Genomic DNA, 14,759 nt, shown 5'->3' with positions numbered 1-14,759 from the left:
CAAATTTTATCATCATAACAGTCTTTCGGCCAGTCTGAACTCAGGCTTACCATTTGTTTATCTGTTTATTCAAGCATGTATTGTGTGTTTACTATGTGGCAGGCACTGTCCTAGGTGCCATGAAGAGAGAGACAGAACCCTGCCCTCATATAGCTTATAATCTACAACCTGAGAGAGACAGTCTCTAAGGAAAAAACTAAAATATCTGGAAAGAGAGATGGAAGTAAATGACAGGGAGAAAAATATAGTAGGGGGGGAGGAGAGGGAGGGGAAGGGGAGCAGCATGTTACTTGAGGTCGGATGGTCAGAGGAAGACCTGAAGGAATTGAACAAGGAAGCCCTGCACTGTTTGGAGGGAGTATATCTTAGAAGAAGGCTTGACGGGGAGAAAACCCCAAGGAGGGAGCATGCCTGGCGTGTTTGAAGCCAGTGTAGCTGGAGTAAAACGAGGGAGGGGAAGAGAAGTAGGAGGTCGGGGAGAGCCCAAGGCAGCACCAGAGAGCATGTAGGCTATTTTAAGAACTTTGGCTTTAATTCCGAGAGAAGAGAAGTGATTAGCAGAGAAGGGACATAAGCTGACTTAAGTTTGAATAGTCACCCTTAGACTGAAAGGGAGCAAGGGCAGAAGGAGGGAACACTTTTGAAATACTTTACCAAGACAAAGGAGTATTAACACTTTACAAAGGAGTATTACACTTTACAAAGGCGTATTACACTTTTTGTCATACTTTCAGTGAGAGATGAGGTGTTCTAGGTAAGCAGGCAGGAGAGATGGTGAGAAGTGGTTGGATTCTGGATATATTTTGAAGATAGAGCTGATAGGTTTTGTTGATGGATTTCATGTAGTCTAAGAGCAAAAGAGAGGAGTCAGGGATGAAGGCTGGGGTCGCAAAGAGAATAATGAGGGTGGAAGATTCATTACCCGAGAGGAGAGAGAAGGTGTGAACTAATCGTCTAGGAGAGTGGGAGAGCGTGATTAAGTGTAACAGTGAATGATTGCCGAGTGGAAAAGGGAGGAGTCAGAGATGAAGGCTGGGGTCGCAAGACGAATGTGGGCTAACGTTTCATTAACTGAGATGGGAAAGACTGTGGTTTGAGCAGGTTTGAGGGAATAATCAGAAGGTCACTTGAGAACATGTTAAATTTGATTTGTCTAGTTGATATCCAAGATATTGAGCATGTAGTTGGATAGATGCGTCTGGCGTTCAGAGGAGAGAGTTTGGCCAGAGATCTATTATTTGGAGCATTCAGTGTTATAGATGTTATGTAAAACCAGGAAACTGGACAAGGTTGCCAAAACAGTGAGTGAAAAATTTATGAAAAATTGAAGAGGTCCAAGGACTGAGCCTTGGGACCCTCCATCTCTTAGAGGCCAGGAAGATGAGGAGGAACCAGGAAGGGGAATGGGGAAGAGTTGCCCAGAGAAGTGGCAAGAAACCCTGGAGTGCAGTGTCTCGGAAGCCAAGTGAAGGAGTTATTTTCAGGTGGAGGAAATGATCAACCCTATAAAATGCTGTTGATCAAATAAGCTGAGGAACAGAACAAATGCTGTAGTGAAGTGGTGGTAGCTAATGACTTGTTAAAGGCATTTTCAGTTGCCTGGTGGGGTGAAAGCCTGACTGGAGTTGATTCAGTCGGTAATGAGCAGACCAGATACTACTGGAAGGTCTCTTTCTGTAACGGGAAGGAGAGAACAGGGGACGTAGCTGGAAGAGGAGGTAGGATTAAGAGAGGCTTTTTAAAAAATATGAGATAAATCATAGCATTTTTGTTTTATTAATGGAAAAAAGCAGAAGAGGGAAAAATCAATGATGCATGAGAGAGAGGGTAGACTTGCTGGATGGTGTCCTAGGGTAAGTGAGAGGGGATGGGACCTGGTGCGCAAGTGGGGGAGTCGGCCTTTGCTAAGAACATGGATAGTTCAGGAAAAAGAAGGGTTTAGGGATAAAAGACCAAGAAGTAGTGTGGGTGTGGTGCTGGGAGCTGGATGTGGAATGGAAATTCTCTTTTAATTGCTTCTAGTTTTTAGTGAAAGATGAATGTCATCAGCAGAGAGCTAAGATGGGAGAGGAGGTGTTGGAGATTGAGGAGACAGAAAATATGAAATAATCATCTAGGAGAGTGGGAGAGAGAGTGATTAAGGGTAACAGACTATGATTGCCAGGCAGTGTTAAGGGCCCACTTAAGGATTATGACAAGCGAGCACGTATGTGTATCTCTGCAGCCACATCCAGACATGGGATCAGTTGCAGAGATTGTGGTAGAGCTAAGCATGTATAGTACAGCCAGAGAAGGGCAAGCCAACTGCGGATGCATCCAAGGGAATGACTAAAATGATTATAAAGATTATGCATGGAATTTAGGCTGAATGAGGAAAGAAATGGACACAGTGAAAAGGTGAACAGACTCTAGGTGTCAGGGGCTGAAGGATTGTTTGATTTGGGTCAGTAGATTGGCAGGAGGGTAAATGGAAGTTAACGGCTCGGGTGCTCGAAGTTGAAATCCTGGAGGAAGATTATATCATTGGAAATGACCGTGGAAAGAGTAGATGAGGTAGAGAGAAGAAAAATTATTGGTGGAAAAGTCAGGAACCTGAATGTGTAGAGTTCTGGGAAAACCACCTTCATATATGTTGGAAAAGGTGGCAATGAACTAGAAGCTAAAATCTTCAAGAGATGAGGATGGGATCTAAAACATACAGGCTGGTGGCTTCTGGAGGTTTATGTAAAAGGATGAGGAAAAAATCGTTTTGAAGAGCAAGGAGCATTAGCATAGCTCCACTGAGTCCAGTGGTTAATTGGGGTGTAGGGGATAAATATTATCACTTGAGTAGACTTCAGGGAAGCAGTAGCTTCGGGTTTCATTTAGAACAGAAAGGTTAAAAGGAATGCTCAGAGAAAAGATTTAAGACACAGATGCTGCTAATAACCACATTCATGTCTTCTAGAGGCCATTGTGTAAGAATTTCAGGACATGGGAAGTGAACAGAGACATCGTTAGAAAAGGGGATAGCAAGGCCTACAGGGGTTGCATTTGGAGGGATGAGGATTCACGTGGTGACTGGCACAAAGAGGGATACAGGGTGTAATAAGTGTAGTCCATATGGTCCCAACCAGATGGTGATGGTGAGATTGTGAGAGTTGTCTGGAGCAAGATAAGAGGCAGCAGGGAGTCTAGCCAGGAGCCCATAGAGTTATGGAGTCTCACCTTGATTTCTGCTGTGGAGGGTCAACAGAGGGAAGATCTTGATCCAAACACGTATTCAATACAGCTCTTCAGATACGCACTACAACCAAACACAGGTGGTGTGTGAGGTAAGAGGTAGAGGCCATTTTCGCTTAGTCATTTTTCTGCTTGGTTATTTTCTTTGTGCCATTAAAAATCAAACAGCCCCTTTGCAGTAACCGAGATTTTGACCATTCATAGTCTAACCGTCTCTTTGTCTGCTGATCACTTACTCTAAACAGTCTTTTTCCTTTCTTCTATAGAAGTTTCCCAAGCCTCTCCCATCCCTCCCTACCCTCATAGATTTCTCCTTATCCTTTCGTGTGTATGTGTTTTGATGATTATAAAGGTGTAACCCCAAATCCTAGGATCTCTAGTCTTTTCAAGGCCTTCTCTCTTCTGGAATAAGGAGGAAGGAAAAAAAGGAAACCTTGTTTTCAGATGATACCTTCTTTAGATTCAGAAAAAGAGAAGAGAATTCAGCAGCTCCGTATGAAAAGGTGCTTGTCTGTTGAGATGGACGTGATCAGGGGCTACCCGTCTCTTGATGAGCCTGTATATGTACGTGCGTATAACTTGATGTAGGCAACTGATTTTAGTCCTTTACTCAGTTTCTTTTCAGCCTCTTCCCGCAGAAATGAAAGGTCTTCAGGGTAAAATGAAAGAGTCTAAGATGCAGATGAACAAAAGCTCATAAGGGCACACCTTGGAAGAGGTCATCCCTGGCTCTCCCCACACCCTCATTCCCCTAGCTACCACCACACACACACACACACAAAAAAAAGCTACCATCAATAAAAGGAAGAAAACTTCTTTGTGTAGGGTAGAGGGGGCAGAGAGGACAATCTGAAATTAAACCCTGCACCTGAGTGGGTATGCAGACTCACTGCGGGGGTGAGAGAAGCATGCCACTGCCCTTGGGAAAGAAGTTTATCGGAGAACCTGTGATGTGATATTTCCCTTAAGGAATGAGGGAAGACAACAATAGTGCCCATGGGAGGCAGAGGAGGGAAGTAGCATGAGAAAGAAGCAATTTACCAGGGAGGTGAGAATATATTTTCTCATCCAGAGCAACCACCAGAAGTTATATCAAAAGATCTGTTATTCAAGTTCCCTTGAAATTATTAATTTAGACCTCAAACTGGAGACAGTCTTTACAGCCCTTTTTTTTTTTTTGTGGTACGCGGGCCTCTCATTGTTGTGGCCTCTCCCGTTGCGGAGCACAGGCTCCGGATGTGCAGGCCCAGCGGCCATGGCTCACGGGCCCCACCGCTCCGCGGCATGTGGGATCCCCCCGGACCGGGGCGCGAACCCGTGTCCCCTGTATTGGCAGGCGAACTCTCAATCACTGCGCCACCAGGGAATCCTACAGCCCTTTTTAATGACTTCTTTTAGTGAGATTTCTGTGTCTCTAAAGAAGACATTAGATTCTTATTAACCATTTGCGTTCACAGCTAACAATTTAGCAATACACAGAAAGGAAGGCAAACTCCACAAACTGAGAACCTGGAACATCAACAACACAGGAAAATTAAGGGGTTTAAAAAGAAAGGCCCATGAGGTATACCAATCTAAATACGGCTACTAGCTTATATGAACCAGGTCACAATGAATGATTTATAAACTAGTATTTAAGCTTCAGTGTTTAGTGAAAAGGGCACTTTGCTGCAAGGAGTAAGACCCAGGATTGGTACACAGTAGATTTCCAATTAATATTTGATAAATGAATAATTGAATAAACACAGACATTGAGCCAATCACTTAAATTATTCTGAGTCAAATAATCCATTCGTGAAATGGGAAGTAATAATACCTATGATATCAAATAATAGTTTCTTTATTGCATGCCTACTACATGCTCATCACTGTGTTACATACTTCATGTATGTAATCTTCGCAACATACTTCTCTACCTTAAAGGGAAACTACTTTGGGCTCAAATGATACGTGAGAAAACCCACTGTGTTGCACACACTCATTCAGGAGGCCAAATTATGGCTGTGACAGTTGCAGCTGGAGAGAAGTTAAAAAAGTTGGGCTGGCCACAATGGATGATTTCACTCAAGATAGAGTAGCTGGATGGACAAATTCTGGATAAGTTCTAACAAGTTTATTCCTTCCAACTTAATCAAAATTGTCATTATTGCTTTCAGACAACTTGTGATTCTGTGGGAAATAGTAAAGCTTCTAATACTTAGGAAGGTTCTAGTCTTCCTTCCTCAAGCATCTATTCTGCTTTCCAAATGGAAAGACCCAAGTTTCATCAGGTTATGTTTACAGACTATCTCTTGAGGTAGTATTTCTCCTACTTAGAGAAGGAGATATTGGGGGGAGCCCTGAGAATACATCTGTATGCTTCAGTTTCAGAAATCCTGCATTAAGATTCATGTTCCTTTAAATGATCCCTTGGAATCAATCAAGAACACAAGAACAAGAAATTACTAGATGATATTTAATTAAAATGTGATTTACCCAGATGATCTAGCATATATGTCTATTAATTTTTTTAAGATTGGCACTTAAATGAAAATATCAGATTAAAAAAATTCTCAGACAATTCTGAGATCCTCAAGAGCACATCCAAGGATTCCAGGCTGAGAAAAGCCACTTTATCTTTTTTGTTTTTTTTGCGGTACGTGGGCCTCTCACAGTCGTGGCCTCTCCCGTTGCGGAGCACAGGCTCCGGACGCGCAGGCTCAGCGGCCATGGCTCACGGGCCCAGCCGCTCCGCGGCATGTGGGATCTTCCCGGACCGGGGCACGAACCCGCGTCCCCTGCAGCGGCAGGCGGACTCTCAACCACTGCGCCACCACGGAAGCCCGAAAAGCCACTTTAGATTAAATCCTTCTCTCACGGTCTAATTTGCTCTTATACACATTAATATTAACCAGCTTCAGCCTCAGAGAGTGCACTTTTCCTGATTGTGTTTCCAAAGGCTAGAGGTGGACGTAGTTGTACCTGACTTGTCTGTGCACTGACCACATTTCCTGATAGAATGCACAGTGACTGGATGAATTAAACAAAATCCTGCTTACCTCTGCATGAGACATACTATTCATTAGCTCATTCATTGTAAGAATATTACTGCAGTATCCTTCGCCTTGTGCTAGGTACTATATTAGGCGTAGAGGTTACAAAGGTGAATAGATTTGACTTTTGTTCATAAGAAGCCTTGTTGGGAAGATAAACAGGACACAAAATTCAATCAGTTGTGAAAAGAACCAAATTTTGTGATTGTTCAGAGGATAAAGTGACTAAGCTGGCTTGTGTATCGCAGACAAACCTGAAATTGATACTGAATGCAATTTGCAGGAATCATTTTATTGGGTTGGCCAAAAAGTTTTTTCCATAACATCGTCTGGAAAAACCTGAATGAACTTTTTGGCCAACCCAATATTATGATGGAAAGCAGAGTGATGGTATGGTACTTGGAAGACTCCCATAAGCTAAGTTTTCTTGTTTGATGGCTCCCTCCTCACTCTTCCCATATTCTTTTAGAGCCCAGCAAGCCAAATTTGGCTTATTTTTAATTAAAATTGTAAAAAAGGGGGATATTATTAATTATTAATTATCTAATAACATTACTAGATTTTTTTATGGGTACCTGGAAATGTAAACTTGGTTCCTCGCACAATGCTTGACATATAATACATGTACAAAAAAGTTTAGGTGAATAATTGATATTCAGTTATTATTAATTATTGAATTTAAGCTTTCTCTAGTTTACATTAATTTGAAACTCTGTGCCATGTTTTTATCTGAGTTTAATATGGTGGACAACATTCTTGTGTCTCACTAGAAGTAGGCGGACACAGCACATACGAGAATGAGCTGTGCGGAACCTTTTTAGGTTGCACGCTCCTGTTTTGCTTCCTTCCTTTTGAGGTCCTGCTGCTCTTTCACTCTCTCACTTCAATCTCACCCTTGGCCCCTGGAGGGACATCCACTTCAGGCTGCCCTACTAGAGGAGTTTTCTCGTTTCATTTAAAAAAAAGTTACTGGTTAATTCTGATATACATTCCTTCCCCTGCTTGCCAATCTTGATAAATTCTATGTCAGAAGAAGATCCATGTTTTTAATGCCCTCTTTTAAGATGAATTGATTGAAATATTAAATGAGTCTGTGATAAATATACAAAGATGAGACTTCGTCTAGTAGATAATTTCTATTTTTTTTTATTTTTTATTTTTTTGCGGTACGCGGCCTCTCACTGTTGTGGCCTCTCCCGCTGTGGAGCACAGGCTCCGGACGCGCAGGCTCAGTGGCCATGGCTCTCGGGCCCAGCCGCTCCGCGGCACGCGGGATCCTCCCGGACCGGAACACGAACCCACATCGCCTGCATTGGCAGGCGGACTCTCAACCACTGCGCCACCAGGGAAGCCCGATATTTTCTTTAAATCTTCTGGAAATTATACTCTCATTACTTGTCATTTAAGAACCAAAGAATTTTACTACTGTAAGTAACTTATGGGATCAACCAAACATAACCCCTTTCCTCCATTTTTAAGTTAAATTAAAACTAACTAAGCTTGGCATGGACATGATACTATAACTGTCTAGAATTCATTATAGAATTCCTTTCTAATTTTGACACTCTTAGAGATTGTAAGTCTAGAGGCCTAAAGGAAATAGTTTTTCTCCTTAACTACTGACTTATTATCAGAGGCTAAGGTATTTTTATTCTAAAAATATATCAACTAAGAGTTAATGAGAAATTGAGATCTAAAGAAAGCGAAATAGAATTATAATGCAGAGCCCATAGGGGTTTTTTTTGTTGTTTTAATGGTAGGGGTTAAGAGTATAGTTTCTGAGCTAGAATCACCAGGTAGTTCATAACTCATAATGTTCAATTCAGGGTTAAATGAGTTAATGCAATTAAAAGCTTAGATCTAAGCCTGACACATGAGAATAAACTGTAATAAGTTTTAGGTTTTATTTAAATAATTTGCTGCTGACTTTTAATGTCTAAATCTCTTTAAACCATGACTATTATAATAAGTAGCTCAAATAATTTTCTGTCTTTGAACTTCATGTTAAGTCAGATGTCTTGCTTTAATACATGTTAAGTCAAATACTAAAGAAGTAATTTATATATCATTTCTCATAAAATTAACCAGAGAAATGAGACCACATGAAAATGACATTTAACTTAGGAGAGTTAAAACTCAGTAGTAAAATAACAGCTCTTTGAATTTTTGACAGGATGACTACTAAGAGACCAGGTTCCCATCTGCTTTTTAGGTTTCATTAGAATTCAAAATACATTTAAAACTAATCATTTCTGTCTAACTTAATAATTTTCCCAGCCCAGGTAAGCATTTATATGTTAGACCCAAAATACTCAATTCAAGAGTGATTTGTACATGCTCCTCTGTGGGCTTTAACCATGGAGGAAGAGGCCACAAGCCAAGGAATGCAGGTGGCCTCTAGAAGCTGGAAAAGGCAAAAAGAACTGTTCTACCCTAGAACCTCTGGAAGGAATGCAGCCCTGCTGACACCATGATTTTAGCCCAGTGAAACTCAGCGTGGACTTCTGACTTCAGACTGCCATCTGCTTGTGGCCCCTTCCATGAAAGAAAAAACGCTCAATTCAGCTCATCATCTTTATCCAGATCTCTGTGATAGAAAACAGAAAGAGTTAGGAATATGTGTGAATTTATTACTTTCTGCATCTAACCAGGAAATCATAATATCTTACATTTGTAAGAGTCCAAATAACATAAACATACATTACTTTATTTATATATTTTTTTACATCTTTATTGGAGTATAATTGCTTTACGATGACATACATTACTTTATATTCTTGGTTTTTTGCATTTTTGCCATTTTATTTTATTCATATTTTTATTTATTTATTTTTAACATCTTTATTGGAGTATAATTGCTTTACAAAGGTGTGTTAGTTTCTGCTGTACATAAGAATAGTGTGAATCAGCTATACATATACATACACCCCCATATCTCATCCCTCTTGCATCTCCCTCCAACTCTCCCTAACCCACCCCTCTAGGTGGACACAAAGCACCAAGCTGATCCCCGTGTGCTGTGCGGCTGCTTCGCACTAGCTATCTGTTTTACATTTGGTAGCGTATATATGTCCATGCCACTCTCTCACTTCATCCCAGCTTACCCTTCTCCCTTCCTGTGTCCGCAGGTCCATTCTCTATGTCTGAGTATTTATTCCTGTCCTGCCCCTAGGTTCATCAGAACCATTGTTTTTTTGTTTTTGTTTTTTTTATATATATTCCATATATAAGTGTTAGCATATGGTGTTTGTTTTTCTGTTTCTGACGTACTTCACTCTGTATGATAGTCTCTAGGTCCATCCACCTCACTACAAATAACTCAATTTCATTCCATTTTATGGCTGAGTAATATTCCACTGCATATATGTGCCACATCTTCTTTATCCATTCATCTGTCGATGGACACTTAGGTTGGTTCCATGTCCTGGCTATTGTAAATAGAGCTGCAATGAACATTGTGGTACATGACTCTTTTTGAGTTATGGTTTTCTCAGGGTATATGCCCAATAGTGGGATTGCTGGGTCGTATGGTAGTTCTGTTTTTAGTTTTCTCAGGAACCTCCATACTGTTGTCCATAGTGGTTGCACCAATTTACATTCCCACCAACGGTGCAGCAGGGTTCCCTTTACTCCACACTCTCTCCAGCATTTATTGTTTGTAGATTTTTTGATGATGGCCATTCTGACCAGTGTGAGGTGATACCTCATTGTAGTTTGGATTTTCATTTCTCTAATGATTAGTGATGTTGAGCATTGTTTCATGTGTTTGTTGGCAATCTGTATATCTTCTTTGGAGAAATGTCTATTTAGGTCTTCTGCCCATTTTTGGATTGGGTTGTTTGTTTTTTTGATATTGAACTGCATGGGCTGCTGTATATTTTGGAGATTAATCCTTTGTCAGTTGCTTCGTTTGCAAATATTTTCTCCCATTCTGAGGGTTGTCTTTTCATCTTGTATATGGTTTCCTTTGCTGTGCAAAAAAGCTTTTAAGTTTCATTAGCTCCCATTTATTTATTTTTGTTTTTATTTCCATTTCTCTAGGAGGTAGGTCAAAAAGGATCTCACTGTGATTTATGTCATAGTGTTCTGCCTATGTTTTCCTCTAAGACTTTTATAGTGTCTGGCCTTACATTTAGGTGTTTAATCCATTTTGAGTTTATTTTTGCGTATGGTGTTAGGGAGTGTTCTAATTTCATTCTTTTAAATGTAGCTGTCCAGTTTTCCCAGCACCACTTATTGAAGAGGCTATCTTTTCTCCATTGTATATTCTTGCCTCCTTTATCAAAGATAAGGTGACCATATGTGCGTGGGTTTATCTCTGGGCTTTCTATCCTGTTCCACTGATCTATATTTCTGTTTTTGTGCCAGTACCACACTGTCTTGATTACTGTAGCTTTATAGTGTAGTCTGAAGTCTGGGAGCCTGATTCCTCCAGCTTTGTTTTTCTTTCTCAAGATTGCTTTGGCTATTCAGGGTCTTTTATGTTTCCATACGTATTGTGAAATGTTTTGTCCTAGTTCTGTGAAAAATGGCATTGGTAGTTTGATAAGGATGGCACCGAATCTGTAGATTGCTTTGGGTAGTACAGTCATTTTCACAAAGTTGATTCTTCCAATCCAAGAAAATGGTATATCTCTCCATCCGTTTGCATCATCTTTAATTTCTTTCATCAGTGTCTTATAGTTTTCTGCATACAGGTCTTTTGTGCACTTAGGTAGGTTTATTTCTAGGTATTTTATTCTTTTTGTTGCAATGGTAAATGGGAGTGTTTCCTTAATTTCTCTTTCAGATTTTTCATCATTAGTTTATAGGAATGCAAGAGATTTCTGTGAATTAATTTTGTATCCTGCTGCTTTACCAAATTCACTGATTAGCTCTAGTAGTTTTCTGGTAGCATTTTTAGGATTCTCTATATATAGTATCGTGTCATCTGCAAATAGAGACAATTTTATTTCTTCTTTTCCGATTTGGATTCCCTTTATTTCTTTTTCTTCTTCTCTGATTGCTGTGGCTAAAACTTCCAAAACGATATTGAATAATAGTGGTTAGAATAGGCAACCTTTTCTTCTTCCTGATCTTAGTGGAAATGGTTTCAGTTTTTCACCATTGAGAATGATGTTGGCTGTGGGTTTGTTATATATGGCCTTTATTGTGTTGAGGTAAGTTCCCTCTATGCCTACTTTCTGGAGGGTTTTTATCATAAATGGGTGTTGAATTTTGTCAAAAGCTTTTTCTGCATCTATTGAGATGATCATGTGGTTTTCTTCCTTCAATTTGTTAATATGGTTTATCACATTGATTAGTTTGCATATATTGAAGAATCCTTGCATTTCTGGGGTAAACCCCACTTGATCATGGTGTATGATCCTTTTAATGTGCTCTTGGATTCTGTTTGCTAGTATTTTGTTGAGGATTTTGCATCTCTGTTCATCAGTCATATTGGCCTATTGTTTTCTTTTTTTTTTTTTTGCGGTACGTGGGCCTCTCACTGTTGTGGCCTCTCCCGTTGTGGAGCACAGGCTCTGGACATGCAGGCTTAGTGGCCATGGCTCACAGGCCCAGCCACTCCACGACATGTGGGATCTTCCCAGACCGGGGCATGAACTCGTGTCCCCTGCATCGGCAGGCGGACTCTCAACCACTGCGCCACCAGGGAAGCCCTATTGTTTTCTTTTTTTGTTGCATCTTTTGATATCAGGGTGATGGTGGCCTCATAGAATGAGTTTGGGAGTGTTCCTCCCTCTGCTATATTTTGGAAGAGTTTGAGAAGGATAGTTGTTAGCTCTTCTCTAAATGTTTGATTGAATTTGCCTGTGAAGCCATCTGGTCCTGGGCTTTTGTTTGTTGGAAGATATTTAATCACAGTTTCAAATTCAGTGCTTGTGATTGCTCTGTTCATATTTTCTATTTTTTCCTGGTTCAGTCTCAGAAGGTTGTGCTTTTCTAAAAATTTGTCCATTTCTTCCAGGTTGTCCATTTTATTGGCATATAGTTGCTTGTAGTAAACTCTCATGATCCTTTGTATTTCTGCAGTGTCAGTTGTTACTTCTCCTTTTTCATTTCTAAATCTACTGATTTGAGTCTTCATTTTTTTCTTGATGAGTCTGCCTAATGGTTTTTCAATTTTGTTTATCTTCTCAAAGAACCAACTTTTAGTTTTATTGATCTTTGCTACCATTTCCTTCATTTCTTTTTCATTTATTTCTGATCTGATCTTTATGATTTCTTTCCTTCTGCTAACTTTGGGGTTTTTTGTTCTTCTTTCCCTATTTGCTTCAGGTGTAAGCTTAAGTTGTTTATTTAAGATGTTTCTTGTTTCTTGAGGTAGGATTGTATTGCTATAAACGTCCCTCTTAGAACTGCTTTTGCTGTGTCCCATAGGTTTTGGGTTGTCGTGTTTTCATTGTCATGTGCTTCTGGGTATTTTTTGATTTCCTTTTTGATTTCTTCAGTGATCTCATTGTTATTTAATAGTGTATTGTTTAGCCTCCATGTGTTCGTAATTTTTACAGATTTTTTCCTGTAATTGATATCTAGTCTCATAGCGTTGTGGTCAGAAAAGATACTTGATATGATTTCAATTTTCTTAAATTTACCAAGGCTTGATTTGTGACCCAAGATATGATCTATCCTGGAGAATGTTCCATGAGCACTTGAGAAGAAAGTGTATTCTGTTGTTTTTGGCCAGAATGTCCTATAAATATCAATTAAGTCCATCTTATTTAATGTATCATTTAAAGCTTATGTTTCCTTATTTATTTTCATTTTGGATGATCTGTGAAAGTGAGGTGTTAAAGTCCCCTACTATGATTGTGTTACTGTCAATTTCTCCTTTTATGGCTGTTGGCATTTGCCTTATATATTGAGGTGCTCCTATGTTGGGTGCATAAATATTTACAATTGTTATATCTTCTTCTTGGATTGATCCCTTGATCATTATGTAGTGTCCTTCTTTGTCTCTTGTAATAGACTTTATTTTAAAGTCTATTTTGTCTGACATGAGAATTGCTACTCCAGCTTTCTTTTGATTTCCATTCATATGGAATATCTTTTTCCACCCCCTCCCTTTCAGTCTGTATGTGTCCCTACATCTGAAGTGAGTCTGTTGTAGACAGCATATGTAAGGGTTTTAGTATCCATTCAGCCAGTCTATATCTTTTGGTTGGAGCATTTAATCCATTTACATATAAGGTAGTTATTGATATGTATGTTCCTATTACCATTTTCTTAACTGTTTTGGGTTTGTTATTGCAAGTCTTTTTCCTTCTCTTATATTTCCTGCCTAGACAAGTTCCTTTAGCATTTGTTGTAGAGCTGGTATGGTGGTGCTGAATTCTCTTAGTTTTTGCTTGTCTGTAAAAGGTTTTAATTTCTCCATCAAATCTGAATGAGATCCTTGCTGGGTAGAGTAATCTTGGTTGTAGGTTTTTCCCTTTCATCACTTTAAATATGTCCTGCCACTCCCTTCTAGCTTGCAGAGTTTCTGGTGAAAGATCAGTTGTTAACCTTATGGGGATTCCCTTGTATGTTGTTACTTTTCCTTTGCTGCTTTTAATATTTTTTCTTTGTATTTAGTATTTGGTAGTTTGATTAATATGTGTCTTGGCAAGTTTCTCCTTTGATTTTTCCTTTATGGGACTCTCTGCACTTCCTGGACTTGATTGACTATTTCCTTACCCATATTAGGGAAGTTTTCAACTATCATCTTTTCGAATATTTACTCAGTCCCTTTTTTTTTCTCTTTTTCTTCTGGGACCCGTATAATTCGAATGTTGGTGCATTTAATGTTGTCCCAGAGGTCTCTGAGATTGTCCTCAATTCTTTTCATTCTTTTTTCTTTAGTCTGCTCTGTGGTAGTTATTTCCACTGTTTTATCTTCCAGGTCATTTATCCATTCTTCTGCCTCAGTTATTCTGGTATTGATTCCTTCTAGAGAATTTTTAATTTCATTTATTTGGTTGTTCATCATTGTTTGTTTGCTTTTTAGTTCTTCTAGGTCCTTGTTAAATGTTTCTTGAATTTTCTCCATTCTGTTTCCAAGATTTTGGATCATCTTTACTATCATTACTTTGAATTCGTTTTCAGGTAGACTGCCTATTTCCTCTTCATTTGTTTGGCCTGGTGAGTTTTTACCTTGCTCCTTCATCTGCTGTGTATTTCCCTGTCTTCTCATTTTGCTTAACTTAATTTGTTTGGGTGTCTCCTTTTCACAGGCTGCAGGTTCGTAGTTCCCGTTACTTTTGGTGTCTGCTCCCAGTGGGTAAGATTTGTTCAGTGGGTTGTGTAGGCTTCCTGGTGGAGGGGACTGGTGCCTGTGTTCTGGTGGATGAGACTGGATCTTATCTTGCGGGTTGGCAGGACCACGTCAAGTGGTGTGTTTTGGGGTGTTTGTGAAGTTATTATGATTCTAGGCAACCTCTCTGCTAATGGGTGAGTTTGTGTTCATGTCTTGCTAGTTGTTCAGCTTAGGGTATCCAGCACTGTAGCTTGCTGGTCGTTGAGTGG

General features: G+C 39.7%; 1 protein-coding gene across 20 annotated transcripts in view; it reads left to right on the top strand.

Annotated features, from left to right (window-relative positions):
- Positions 1-14,759, top strand: part of ANK2 (ankyrin 2) — a 240,916-nt gene that overhangs the window by 41,048 nt on the left and 185,109 nt on the right. The window lies entirely within an intron of this gene.

This window comes from Pseudorca crassidens, chromosome 4 (assembly GCF_039906515.1).
Source record: "Pseudorca crassidens isolate mPseCra1 chromosome 4, mPseCra1.hap1, whole genome shotgun sequence".
NCBI classification, from domain to species: domain Eukaryota; kingdom Metazoa; phylum Chordata; class Mammalia; order Artiodactyla; family Delphinidae; genus Pseudorca; species Pseudorca crassidens.
Note: the sequence above shows the minus strand (reverse complement) of the source record. Positions and strands in the feature narration are given on the sequence as shown.